The sequence below is a fragment of the Syngnathoides biaculeatus genome, chromosome 20 (assembly GCF_019802595.1).
Source record: "Syngnathoides biaculeatus isolate LvHL_M chromosome 20, ASM1980259v1, whole genome shotgun sequence".
Taxonomy (NCBI): Eukaryota; Metazoa; Chordata; class Actinopteri; order Syngnathiformes; family Syngnathidae; genus Syngnathoides; species Syngnathoides biaculeatus.
In genome coordinates this window covers 9217348-9231928 of record NC_084659.1, presented here as the reverse complement: position 1 = coordinate 9231928, position 14581 = coordinate 9217348, and the positions used below count along the sequence as shown (strand labels likewise).

General features: G+C 46.4%; 1 long non-coding RNA gene across 1 annotated transcript in view; it reads right to left on the bottom strand.

Moving 5' to 3' along the window:
• LOC133493147 (uncharacterized) overlaps positions 1–14581 on the bottom strand; it is a 56603-nt gene that overhangs the window by 26213 nt on the left and 15809 nt on the right. Inside the window, exons 3-5 of the long non-coding RNA XR_009792862.1 lie at positions 7111–7456; positions 6331–6586; positions 227–568 (exon numbers count right to left, since the gene is read on the bottom strand). This is a non-coding gene — a long non-coding RNA (uncharacterized LOC133493147). The remainder of the gene's footprint in view (positions 1–226; positions 569–6330; positions 6587–7110; positions 7457–14581) is intronic.

Below are 14581 nucleotides of genomic sequence, written 5' to 3'. Positions count from 1 at the left end.
TCAAGAGTTGTGTGGTCGCCGCCTTGGCTGCTTGCGTCTGCGCGTGTGATGTGTGACATTCCTGCCATACCAGACCATCACGCAGACCAGGAAGGGAGGCAGTCGGAGGGGGGTTTCAACTGGAGGTTGACGGGTTGGCTTTGGATAAGCCAGGGTAAGCCGTTATTACATTGTCATTACATTGTTATTACATTATTATTACATTATCCATCCATCCATTATCTACCTCTTGTCCGGGTCGGTTCGCGGGGGAAGTAGCTTCAGCAGGGATCCCCAGACATCACTTGCTCCAGCCACTTCTTCCATCTCTTTCGGCGGGATCCCGAGGCGTTCCCAAGCCAGCCGAGAGACATAGTCTCTCCAGCGTGTCCTGGGTCGTCCTCGGGGTTTCTTTCCGGTGGGACGTGCCCGGAACACCTCACCAGGGGGGGATCTGAGAGGCATCCGAATCAGATGCCCCAGCCACCTCATCTGGCTCCTCTCAATGCGGAGGAGCAGCGGTTCGACACTGAGCCCCTCCCTGATGACTGAGCTTCTCGCCCTATCTCTATGGGAGAGCCCGGACATCCTGTGGAGGAAACTCCCAACTATTACATATTATTACATTATTATTACAATATTACATATGCAAAAGAAATTTAAACATTTAAAATCAAACCATTTAAATACCATTAAACCACAAACCCTTCAGAATTTTGACACACATTTGTGCAATAATCACGGAAGTTGATTCTCGTGATTTGGTTTTGCGGGCCGCATAAAATGATGTGGAGGGCCAGCTTTGTGCCCTGGGGCCTTGGGTTTCACACCTGTGAGATGCACTGCATGGTACACTTTCTCTTTACGCAAAATAAATAAATAAAATAAACCCAAAAATTATAGCTGCAGAATCAAAATCCTAGCTTGACACGAGCAGGGCTGGAGCACTGCCAGGAGGGCGGGGTTTGGTCACCGCTCTGGGCGGCGCCGCCTCCGGCACTCGTCACAGCTGTTGCGCGTTTGGCATGTTAATTAACCACCTATTTATGTTGGAATATGTTTATGTTGTGCTCCCGTGTGCGGACACTACTTCTGCAACAAAACCCAAAAGAACATTATGCTGTCGTCTCGGAGTCCTGCATTTGGGTCGGCCCCTGCACCGATGGCTCGCGACATAGTTCTTGTTTTCAGAAGTTTTTGGGTGGATTTGGGACCACCCGCATTTAGTCCAGAACAGAACGATCACCTATGAAAGTTGGGACTTATTTTTTTTGGGGGGGGGATAAATTTGCGTAGGGTTGTTTTGTTATATCAGTACCTTTTAAATAAAACCTCTTAAAAAGTCCACTCTATGGCCTTCATCTTTATCGTCTTTTTTTAAAAATTTTTTTTACTGTCCTTCCATCCGTCAATAAAAGTCGCACGGCAGCTCGGATTTTCATTTTGCAGAACTGCGTCCTCTCTTCATCCTGACTCGAGCGGGGCGGCCTCCCGCCAAACGCATCCTCGGAAAAGCCGCCCGAACAACGTGATGTCGTCTTCCCCGCGGGGCGCACGACGGCCGCCGAAAACGCTAAAGAAAGGAGGCCGGACCAGTTCACAAGAGCGCGCGACAACTCCGGGGCGTCGGCGGAAATCCGGCAAAGGCTTAGGAAACTGAATCGGTGTGCCGACAATTAACAAGTTGGGCTGCAGAGAAGGGGAAAAAAATATGGATCACACTCTTGGTGACTGATTGCATTTTTTTTTTTTTGTATTGCTCAACGGTGGGGCGGATCTACCGTGTCGGCAGACTAAAAAGAATATTTCTAAATCTCGAGCGTCCTGGTTTTGACCCTCTGACGCTCCACGGCCATTTTCAGATCTCCCCAGAGCTGTCTGATCGGATTCCAGTCTGGACTCTGGCTGGGCCACTCAAGGACTTTCGCAGAGTTGTCCTTGGAGCCGCCACTTTGATAACTGCGTGCTTGTGATTTAAGATTTCCGGATGCAGGGCGTACAGTACGCCAACCCCCCCCCCCCCCCATCCTCGCTGTATCGCAACTCACTTCTCGCGGATTCAGGGTCAGTGTGGTGCCGTTACTCACCTGCAGATCCTTCATACGGTTGGCTTTATCGGCTATATCATTTTAATGTGGCAGCAGCGACTCACAAAAGGTCAACTGCGCTCGAAATCTCAGCAGAAAAAGAAAACAAATGCAAGTAAAGAGCAATATTTAGCTTGGTTTTCTACTACTATAGCATTGTAGCTAAAAACAACCCAGTAATGAATTCTGGGTCTCCACAACGCTACATTCCCAAGACTGTCAGTACATTTGAAAACTTAAAATATGGTCTACGAAAAGAAAAATAAGTTGCAAGCTTTTGCTCACACGCCGCAAGCTAATTTCCCGTTTTCCATCGTCTCGCATGTGAGATTGAACCATCACCCCCGCCTCCCAGAATCTTTTCATCCTTTCAGTTCATGTGTAAATCAAACGAACCGGCGGCAACGACAGCTGTGGTTGAACGTCACACGAGAACAATGCAAAACTATTCAACCCCTTTCTTTTTTTTCCCGTTTTTTTCCGCTGTGTATTTTGCGGCGCGCATTCCCAGCCTGCTGCATCATGCTCGGCAAACGGGATCGGCGTGCGGCGTTCCAAGTGTCGCTGATCATGTCGCACGGATTAATACGGAGCCACCCGCAGCCTTGTCATCGAATCCCGTCGGCTTAAATGTACTCAAACCCGAAATCTGTTTGTCCTTAGCTAGCGCGAACGCGGCTGGCGTGTCGTCATCAGCTGTAAAACTCTTCAAGGGACGCTCGAGCCTCTTTAATCGGTTCCCCATTTAGCATCTGGATGCGGACTAAAATATTATATCGAGCTTCATCATTGGAGGCCCTTGCTATCCATCTATCTATCTTCTTCCTCGTCGGGTCACGGGGGGAAGTACCTTCAGCCGGCATATCCAGACTTCCCCGTCCCCAGCGACTCCTTCCGGCTCTTCCAGAAGGATCTCGAGGCTGTCACGACCCATCGAGACGGAGGTAGGACCCGAATGCAGGAGTCGGGAGACGCAGAGGTAATTCGGGAAAAACGTTTATTGTTCCAAGGTCGGGGATCGGGCAGGCAGTCAGGTGCAGCAGCGGTAGTCGGGACGTCGGGCGTGGAGAGCGAGTCCTCGGGCAGGCAGGAGTCGGTACAGGGGAGATCGATCAAAGAAGGCAGGAGTGTCAAAGGAGTGAGGATTACGAGAACAGGCGGAGGTCGGTACACACAGGAATACCTTCAGAGATACGGGAGTGCAGGAACGGGGCATGAGTTGTAGGTTTTTTTTTTTTTTTGGGGGGGGGGTGTTTGTAGGCCGGCCACTCCCGGGAAGGTTCAAAACTGTTTCACCCCCATTTGCGGATAATGACTCTTAATCTGTCACCGATGGTGTAGCGGTTACACACGCCTGCCTTTGGCGCGGGCAGTCCGGGATCGATTCCCCGCTCAGTGAAGGTGTCGAAGTCTGATCAGCGCCCAGTTCAGGGTGTAGTCCAGCTTTCCTGTGACCCTTGTGAGGATAAGCATCTTGGATAATAGATGGAAAGACTCTTAATCTGGTTCACGATAGTCCAATGGATTTGCAACCCTTTCTAGACTGCTTTTCTTCTCATGGGTTCTGGTATTTTCGGTGGATTTTCTCGCAGTTCTTTGTGCTCTTTTGGCCGCCTTCATATTCTGAGGCAGGTTCTGTTGAAGCGACGTCTAGCTTGAACGGGTCTGGAGGTAATCGGGCTGGGCTTATTGCGCGATTAGCAATTAGCGAGCACACTGCCGAGCCGTTTGTGCCGCGTCCGGCCGTTGCGTTTTTGGATGGGTTTGTGACTCCGTCCCGAGGCAATCGAGGCAGCCATTGTCAGCGTCGGGATCCTAGCGAGAACCTGCATGAGATTAAAACCCGAGACCGCGGCGGAGGACCCCCCGACTCCGAAAGGGTGCGTGCGGATTTCTTATTCGCCGACTTTTTTCCCACCGAGTGGCCCTCCCTCCTCTTGCCTCTTGATGTTGCTTGTCCGCCGTCGGAATTTACAATCCGATGGGCCTGCCCGCTAATAAAACACATGTGGGCTTGTAGCGGAATGGCGAGGAGGGATGGGAGGTTTTTTTTTTAAAAGGGTGGGGGGTTGGCGGGGTAGTGGGGGGGGGGGCACGGGAGACGAAGAACTGCTTCTCTGTATGCGAGCACTTAGCGGACAAACACACACAAACACGTCCGTTCCTGTGTACATATTCGCTTACGTATACAGAACGTGTACATGTGGAGCAGCTAAGTACTCGTTCCTCCTGCTGCTGCTTGTTATTGTACCCCGCAAGTATATAATATACATTCGATTAAAGTTGTGTATGCTGTTGTAGTTCACCAATTTCTCCACTAGGTGGAACGTTGACACGCAAGTCCAGTGTTCAAAGTTTTGGGTCCAGGGACCTTTTACAAGGGATGATTTTTTTTTTTTCGAGGAACCCCCCCCCCCACTCCTATAATCATAACATCCAAGAAACATTATGGTCATATAGTTCTATATGCCGTAGGAATTAAAATGGCGCCTATAGTCGAGAAAACATTCCGGCCTACAACCCACGACTTTTTCCGCACGCTTTCAACCCTGAGGTTTTTGCGGTGAGGCGGCACTGGCGTTAGCGCGGGGCTAGCGTTAGGACACCTGGTTATGAGCCTCGGTAGACAGAAAGAGTTTAACGCTAGCCCGGCGCTATCGCTTGCGCCGGGCTAGCGTTAGCATGGCAGTAGTGTTAGCTTGGGGCTAGTATTAGCGCAGCGCTAGCATTAAACTCTTTCTGTGTACCGAGGCTTATAACCATGCGTACTAATGCTAGTGCTGAGCTAACGCTAGCTCCGTGCTAATGCTAGCGCCGCGCTGGTGTTAAAGCCTTTCTGTGTACCGAGGCTTATAACCATGCGTGCTAATGCTAGTGCTGAGCTAACGCTAGCTCCGTGCTAATGCTAGCCCCGTGTGGTGTTAAAGCCTTTCTGTGTACCGAGGCTTATAACCATGCGTGCTAATGCTAGTGCTGAGCTCACGCTAGCTCCGTGCTAATGCTAGCCCCGTGTGGTGTTAAAGCCTTTCTGTGTACCGAGGCTTATAGCCAGGTGCGCTCTGTAGGCTGGGAATTACGGTATAGTTGTAGTAATTTTATGCTCAATTTTTTGTTGAGAAAACAAAACTTTTAGCAATTTGTTTTCCAAAATCACAGTGTTATAATATTAAAAGTATACCATCAATGAAGTACAAGATTTAAATAAGTAATATATTCACAATCAAATGTAGTTTGTCAGACTAAAAAGTCAGAATCCACGTTATTAGAGGACTCCCCCCGGCCCAATATTGTAATATTTTGATATTAAACTCAAAATTTAATCAGGAAATATATATTAAAATAATTTCATTAAAAATTATTAAAAAAAATATAACTTTTTTCAAGTAACACCTTTTATTTTCCCCAAAAAAAATATTACTATATTCTCATAAAAATAAATTTTTCTTGGAAAAAAATCATGACTATTTCTGTAATACCCCCCAATATATGCATCCATCTATTTTCCTAGCCGCTTATCCTCACAAATTATATATATATATATAGGATGCAGGAAGATAATAATGTAGCGGTCACAGGGTGTGGGTGTGGGGGCAGGAGATAAAGGTGTTCCTATGCGTAGTCTATGGGGGTCAAACTCAAGGCCCGGGGGCCAGATCCGGCCCGCCACAGGATTTTATGTGGCCCGCAAAGCCAAATCTAGAGTGTCACGATTCTAGTAAAAATCTGGACCAGAATTTCAAGTTGTCATATATCATAAATGATAAAAGTTGAGATATTACAAGCATGTTTGCGTTACCAAACGTGAATAGTTGAAAAACACATTAAACCTTGATTTCTGATTCCAAAAGTAGATCATAAATTGATTACGTAAATAAGATGAGATGATACATGATTTTTGTTCCTCAGTCATAACAACCCTCTGAGGGAAACCGGAACAACAACGTGGCCCGTGAGAAAAATGAATTTGACACCCCCGGTGTAGTCTATAACATGCATCCAGCCTCATTTAATGGGGTTGCGGGTGGGGGGGGGGGGTGATTACAGTAATCAGCTTCACAATAAGTCAGACATCTTTGTTTCATGACTATGACAAGGATGAATTTCTACTCAACGTGACAGCTTTATGGTTTCCATTTTTTTCAATGTACATCACAACCCCCGCCCCCCCCCCCCCATGAATTTACTCTATTGTCCCGAGCAAAACTCATGAGGCTCGCAGAAATGCGTCCCTCCGCCCGTAAAACGGAAACAGCCACGAACTCACCCGTCCAGTCCATATATGGACCGCTTCCTGTCCACTTCACACAATGATGACTTGATCACGATAGTCAGCGACCGACGCCGCGGGCCTCGTCGTCCTGTGCCGCTGTGTCAATAATACGCAGCCCACATACATAATTGATCCGTCTCCATGGCGACGCCGAGGAGGCGACGGCCCCGATGAGCTCCGGCGTTGGTGAGATAAAACGACGGCGGCGGGGTGGGCGTCAACCTTGGCCTCGCTTTCATGAAAAATGACACTTAGATAAAACCAGTTTAGAGAATTTAGTGCTATAAAAGTGTTATAACACAAACACAAAGTACTGTATATGAATTACTCTGAAAAAAATGCATTTGTTGCAATAGCATGCACAGCATGTGGAAAAAACAAAATATCATAACATCTCGACCTAACGGCAAATATTCACTATTCAGAGAACATTACATATAAAAATTCAAAATTACCAGGCTTTTCCAAATCACTGACAAAAGTAATGGATTACTCCCGAGGGTGGCATTATGAGGTCATATTTGATCAAATATGTCACGTTTGGGACTACAGCAGAATGGCGCGTGACCAGGGAGAGCCAATCACAGGAGTCGGCTTTAGAAGGACGAATTTATACAGAAAAAAATTAATCAATCCAAACTTTGGCATATAAAATTGTAAATATGGAAATATTCCAAAACAACTGCAATATGAATTATACATTTTTACATGACATACATTTTGTAATTATGGAATTAATTACTCCCTAACACTTCATACAAATTATGGTCTCACCTTTCCTATTGTAAAGGTCTTCATTGAGTTTTCACCCAGATTTTGGATCTGATCTTGTCAGTCATTGTTGTACGTAGTTTTCGAGGACCGGGGTTCAAATCCCGGCCCCGCCCGCATGGAGTTTGGACGTTCTCCCCGTCCGTGCCTGCGTGGGTTTTCTCTGGGTGCTCCGGTTTCCTCCCACATCCCCAAAACCTGGAGCTGGGATTGGCTCCAGCACTCCCGCGAGGCTCGTGAGGATAAGCAGCTCAGAAAATGGACGGATGGAGTCGCTCTCTTCAATCACTCGCGCAACACTGAAGTCACGAGCCAGGAAGGAGACGAGGAATAGCTGCCCGAACATTGCCTGCACAAAAATACAAACAACATGAGACTTTTGTTTAAAAAAAAAAAAAAGGGGGGGGGGGGGGGTTGGGGGGCATCAACGAAATCATTTCATCATGGCCGACGAAAACAACACCGGCGTGCGTTCGGCCGCTGGGCCGGGAGCCGCTGCCGCGGTGCCTTGGCCCGCAATCAGGTTCCATTGCGAGTCAATGGGCTGTGAATAACGGGCATGGGGCGTCGCGCAGAACGATCTGGCGGTAAACAAAAGACGGGAGGGCGCGAGGGACAAACGGAGGCGTCACACACTGGAAGTTTGCGCGACACAGAGCAAAAATGATCGAACTAGCTCCGCCACTGCATCGGTTTTTCGCAATATTTACTTTCATTCAGGTCCTGAAACTGTCCAAGTCATGATACTGTATGTGTTCATGTCCCCACACCCCCACCCGACTTATGCCTGAGCCAACAGTTTTCGTGCCAGTGATTCGATGAATAGTGTCTTTATTCAATTCCGACGGCTGCAACTTGAAAAACATGTCCGCCCCGGTGGTCTCGTTTTTTAGGTCAGGCCAATGCGAAAAGGGAACGACCAGATTATTTATGCATCGGAAAAGGAGTGTCTGTCTGTTTTGTCTCAAAAATATGCAAAAAATTGCAAATCCAAAGATGCAAAACCAAATAATTGACATCTATCTGGCTGGAAAGTCACACAGAGCCATTTCCAAAGCTTTAGGACTCCAGCGAAGCACTGTAAGAGCCATTATCCACGAATGGAGAAACCCGGGAACAGTGGTGAACCTTCCCAGGACTGTCACGGACGACAAGAAAGACCACAGGAGCACAGTGACCTCTTATCCAGGAGGTCACCAAGGACACCAGCACGACGTCTAAAGAACTTTTCCCTCGGTTAAGGTCAGTGATCCTGATTCAGCAATAAGGAACTGGGCAAATATTTAATCCACGGCAGAGTTTGAAACCGCCGACCAGTGCTGTCCCAAAATAACAAAGGCTTAAAAATCAAAACCCGAAACCGCAGCGGAGCAACTTGAAAAACACATCCGCCATAGTGGTCTTGTTTTTAAGGTCAGGCTGACGTGCAAAGGGAACGACCAAATTATTTATCAGAAAAGGAGCGTCCCTCTGTTTTGTTTCAAAAGTATGCAAAAAAATTGCCATAATCCAAAAATGCGAAACCAAATAATTGACATCTATCCGGCTGGAAAGTGATACAAAGCTTTAGGACTTCAGCGAACCACTGTAAGAGCCATTATCCAAAAATGGAGAAACCCGGGAACAGTGGTGAACCTTCCCAGGACTTTCCGAACAACAACCACTGCTGCCCCACAATAACCCGAGACCGCAGCAGAGCAACTTGAAAAACACATCCGCCACAGTGGTCTCGTTTTTAAAGTCAGGGCGACGTGAAAAAGCGAACGACCAAATTATTTATGCGTCGGAAAAGGAGCTACGCTTTTTATGAAGTTAAAAAATGAAATGTGTGTGGGGGGGGGGGGTGGGGGGGGGGCATTGACAACATTAGTAGTCCCCTAATGTGATTAGCAAATGGCTGCTCGACGCCGCGACGGGACTTGAAAAGCCGCAGATGCACGCCGGAGACGCTTCGGAGCTGCAGACGGGGACGTAATCGCACATGATGTATGGCCGCCCATTGATTGCCACGTTCCCATCCATCAAACTAACGAGCTGGCTATTTGTTTGCGTTTGAAATGGCGCCTGTAATTGAATTTGCACACAAGCGTCCCTCTGTTTTGTTTCAAGGTCGTCCCAAACTATACAAACTGGTCTTGGTTTTTTCTTTCCGCGACCGACAGTTCGTCGCACAATTGCGTCATTAATGCATGTGAAGCAATGAAGAAATGTCCACGACTTCGCTCTTTCTTTCGGGTACATGACCTATAAAACCCGGTCTTGCTTACCGGTACCTTTGTGCCTGCCCAGGTCAAGGACCTGGTCCTTGACCTGGGCAGGCACAAAGGTACCGGTAAGCAGGAACCCCAATTCCAAAACACCGTCCCTTCAGGGGTACGGCGTATCATCCCCGTGGTGGTAATCCTTGGGTTCTACAGTTTGGAGAACCTCTGGGAAAACAGCCGGGTAGGAGTCCAACAATTAGGTGTCAAATTAAAGTCCCGTGGGCCAGATCCGGGCCGCCGCGTGATTTTATGCGCCCCGCGAAGGGAAATGTGTCAACTTTCATGATTCCTGTGAATATCCATCCGTCCATTTTCTTGGCCGCTTATCCTCACAAGGGTCACAGCGAGTGCTGGAGCCTATCCCAGCCGTGAACAGGCAGGAGGTGGGGTACACCCTGAACTGGTTGCCGGCCGATGGCAGGGCACATGGAGACAAACAGCCGCACTCACAATCACACCTAGGGGCAGTTTTAGAGTCTCCAATTAACGTTGCAGGTTTTTGGGATGTGGGGGAAAACTGGACTACCCGGAGAAAAACCACAAAGGCACGGGGAGAACATGCAAACACCCCACAGGCGAGGGCGGGATTTGAGCCTCAATCCTCAGAACTGTGAGGCCAATGCTCTAACCAATCACCTACTCCTCCATCCATCCATCCATTTTCTTGGCCGCTTATCCTCACAAGGGTCACAGGGAGGGCCGGAGGCTATCCCAGCCGTGAACAGGAAGGAGGTGGGGTACACCCTGAACTGGTTGCCGGCCAATCGCAGGGCAAATAGAGACAAACGGCCGCACTCACAATCACACCTCGGGGCAATGTAGTGTATCCAATTAATGTTGCATGTTTTGGGGATGTGGGAGGAAACTGGACAACCCGGAGAAAAACCATGCAGGAACTACAATGAGGGTCAGGACAAAAAGGAGTTGGACACCTCTGCCCTAAGGGGTTGTTTCGACTGAACCTTAAGGGACTGAAATGGACGCGTACAGTAGCCCTGACAGTGTACCAAGTCTCCAAGACTCCAAGATTGACTCTGAATCCTGTTCTCTGAAGTCTCGCCAAGTCTAGAGGGCGACAGTCATTTACAACAAAAGTGATACAGAGCCATTTCCAAAGCTTTAGGACTTCAGCGAACCACCGTAAGAGCCATTATCCATCAATGGAGAAGCCCGGGGACAGTGGTGAACCTTCCCAGGACTGTCGTGACCAACGAGAATGACCACAAGAGCACAGTGACCACTTATCCAGGATCTGGATGACGTGCCGTGATTGCGGGAACCATGAATTCCGCGATTTACCAGAAAATCCTGAAGGAGATTGAACTCAAGCTGAAGCGGACTTGAGTTCTGCTGCAGGACAATGATCCAGACCTCAAAACCGAAAAAACGTTTCTCATCTATTAGCAAAAACCAAGTAGATGCATCAAGCTGCCTCGCATCCAATTAGGAATGATGGAATATCCCCCTCGGATCTGTGGGTTCTTTCCTGGCCCACATCAGGTTTTTGCGTAATCTGGCTAAGAACTAAATAACTGGCGACAGAAACCCCCACCCCACAACAACCTCCCTTGCCAAGGTAACAATACAACTGATTTTCACATAAATAAGTGGCCACAATCGTGGAGACTTCAGACCTCAGAATTATCGGACCCAAGGGGGACGCAAAATGACGGGTTTTTAGGTTGCCGTTCAAATCCCGCGTTAGCTTTAAAATGTCCTCGGGATCTGGAAAACATTGCGGCCTGCAATCAAGCCTTTGTTTTGTTGTTTGGACAACAAAAGTTTGCCTTAGCGCTGTTTGTTGGAGCCAGTCCCGACCTTAACCCCCCCACTTCGGTTATGGACTCTTTGTATAGAAAGATGGGCACGCTGTTCAAAATGCGGACTTGAAGCTTACTTTTGGCACGGCGGGAGGCGGACGTTACGTCTAATTGTTGTTGACACAAACGGACAATGCAGTTCTGGCGACCGACCACGCTGCTGGTCCCAGAACAAAAGACTCTCACAGGAGCGACGATACTTTGTTTTACCCTGTTTGTATCTATACTTTATGGATGGTCTTTGTCAAGCGGCCAGCAACAACTGGAAGTCTATGTTGATGTCTATTTATGGGTTCTATAACATTATTCAATCTACGTACACGATACTTTGTTTTACCCTGTTTGTATCTATACTTTATTGATGGTCTTTGTCAAGCAGCCAAGCAACTGAACGACATTGTCTATGTGATTCTATGGGCTCTATATTCTTATTCAATCTACATATACAATACTTTATTTTACCCTGTTTGTATCTATACTTTATTGATGGTCTTAGCCAAGCAACTGAACGACATTGTCTATGTGATTCTATGGGCTCTATATTCTTATTCAATCTACGTATACGATACTTTGTTTTACCCTGTTTGTATCTATACTTTATGGATGGTCTTTGTCAAGCGGCCAAGCAACTGAACGACATTGTCTATGTGATTCTATGGGTTCTATAACATTATTCAATTTACGTACACGATACTTTATTTTACCCTGTTTGTATCTATACTCTATTGGTGGTCTTTGTCAAGCGGCCAAGCAACTGAACGACATTGTCTATGTGATTCTATGGGTTCTATAACATTATTCAATCTACGTATACGATACTTTGTTTTACCCTGTTTGTATCTATACTCTATTGGTGGTCTTTGTCAAGCGGCCAAGCAACTGAACGACATTGTCTATGTGATTCTATGGGCTCTATAACATTATTCAATCTACGTATACGATACTTTATTTTACCCTGTTTGTATCTATACTCTATTGGTGGTCTTTGTCAAGCGGCCAAGCAACTGAACGACATTGTCTATGTGATTCTATGGGCTCTATAACATTATTCAATCTACGTATGCGATACTTTATTTTACCCTGTTTGTATCTATACTCTATTGATGGACTTTGTCAAGAGTCATTGTCTATGTGATTCTATGGGCTCTATATTCTTATTCAATCTACGTATACGATACTTTGTTTTACCCTGTTTGTATCTATACTTTGATAGTCTTTGTCAAGCGGCCAAGCAAAACTGAACGACATTGTCTATGTGATTCTATGGGTTCTATAACATTATTCAATCAACGTATACGATACTTTATTTACCCTATTTGTATCTATACTTTATTGATGGTCTTAGCCAAGCAACTGAACGCATTGTCTATGTGATTCTATGGGCTCTATAACATTATTCAATCTACGTATGCGATACTTTATTTTACCCTGTTTGTATCTATACTCTATTGATGGACTTTGTCAAGAGTCATTGTCTATGTGATTCTATGGGCTCTATATTCTTATTCAATCTACGTATACGATACTTTGTTTTACCCTGTTTGTATCTATACTTTGATAGTCTTTGTCAAGCGGCCAAGCAACTGAACGACATTGTCTATGTGATTCTATGGGTTCTATAACATTATTCAATCAACGTATACGATACTTTATTTTACCCTATTTGTATCTATACTTTATTGATGGTCTTAGCCAAGCAACTGAACGACATTGTCTATGTGATTCTATGGGCTCTATAACATTATTCAATCTACGTATGCGATACTTTATTTTACCCTGTTTGTATCTATACTCTATTGATGGACTTTGTCAAGAGTCATTGTCTATGTGATTCTATGGGCTCTATATTCTTATTCAATCTACGTATACGATACTTTGTTTTACCCTGTTTGTATCTATACTTTGATAGTCTTTGTCAAGCGGCCAAGCAACTGAACGACATTGTCTATGTGATTCTATGGGTTCTATAACATTATTCAATCAACGTATACGATACTTTATTTTACCCTGTTTGTATCTATACTTTATTGATGGTCTTAGCCAAGCAACTGAACGACATTGTCTATGTGATTCTATGGGCTCCGTAACCTCCTTCAGTCTATGTATATCTTACATAGTTATCATCTGCGGATGAATTAATCACGGGTGGTATTGCTCCAGACCAATGTCTGTGACTTGAGATGTTCTGCGTTCTCTCCATTTGTAACACAAAATCTAGGTTTTAGGGGTAGAGCTACGTAGCTTTTCCGATAAGCATCACCGTTCACTGAAGGTCAAACCGCACCAGATGACTTTCGAGTCAGCGAAGAGGCTCGAATTGCATTTGGGACTAAATTAAGAAAGCATCCGCGAGGGCATCTTGTGATATCTTTGTTCCCCGGGGAGTGCGCTAAAGTCAGAGGAAGGTTTTTATCTCCCATTCCGGTGTCCCCTGCCGCTCCGCACAGATGGTTGCGCTCCGTCAAGCAGCATGAAAGCTTCCTGGAGGAAAAAAAAAAAAAAAAAATACCTTTGTAAAAGTGAGGGGGGGGGGGGGGAAATCGTACCGCAGCGAAAGAACACGCTTTGATTTTTTTCCCCGCTTTTATTTGCCGTAATCCGGTCGGAGTTGGCCGAGCGACGCCGAGGCTGCAGCCTGGCGAGGCCGGAACGAGAACATAGCGAGACGCCGTCCGTCGCGCAAGAACACAAATCGTAGAAATATTTTGCGGAATAGTTTTCGGAAATATCCGTCGGCGCACTTGGCGCGTCTCCGTCTTTCCCCCGCAAAACCCGTCGGAAGCGTCCGACGTTGGCACAAAAACGTGCAGGTCGATTGTGGCGCGAAAATATACAAACGCGCGCTGTTTACCTCTGGAAGCGTACATATTTTGCATTAAAATGATCGGACAAAATTTCAAATTGTCATATCATAAGTCAAGGCCTGGGGGTCAGATCTGGCCCGCCGCATGATTTTATGAGGCCCGTGGAGGCAAATCACGTGCATCAACTTCCATTATTTTGGTTCAAATTTGCACCAAAATTTCAAATTGTCATGTCATAAATCGAAGGTGTCAAACTCAAGGCCAGGGGGCCAGATCCGGCCGTCAAAATTTCAAATTGTCAGATCATAAGTCAAGGGCCGGGGGTCAGATCTGGCCCGCCGCATGATCTTATGTGGTCCGCGAAGGCAAATCACGTGGATCAACTTACATCATTTTCCATTTGATTTTTTTTACGCATACATATTTTGCATTAAAATGATTTTTAAGTATTGGAAAAAAATTCCAAATTGTCACATCATGAATCACAGGTTTCTAGGTCAAGGCCCGGGGTCCAGATCCGGCCAACCGCATGATCTTTTGTGCCACATGGAGGCAAATCACGTGTATCAACTTCCACGATTTTGTT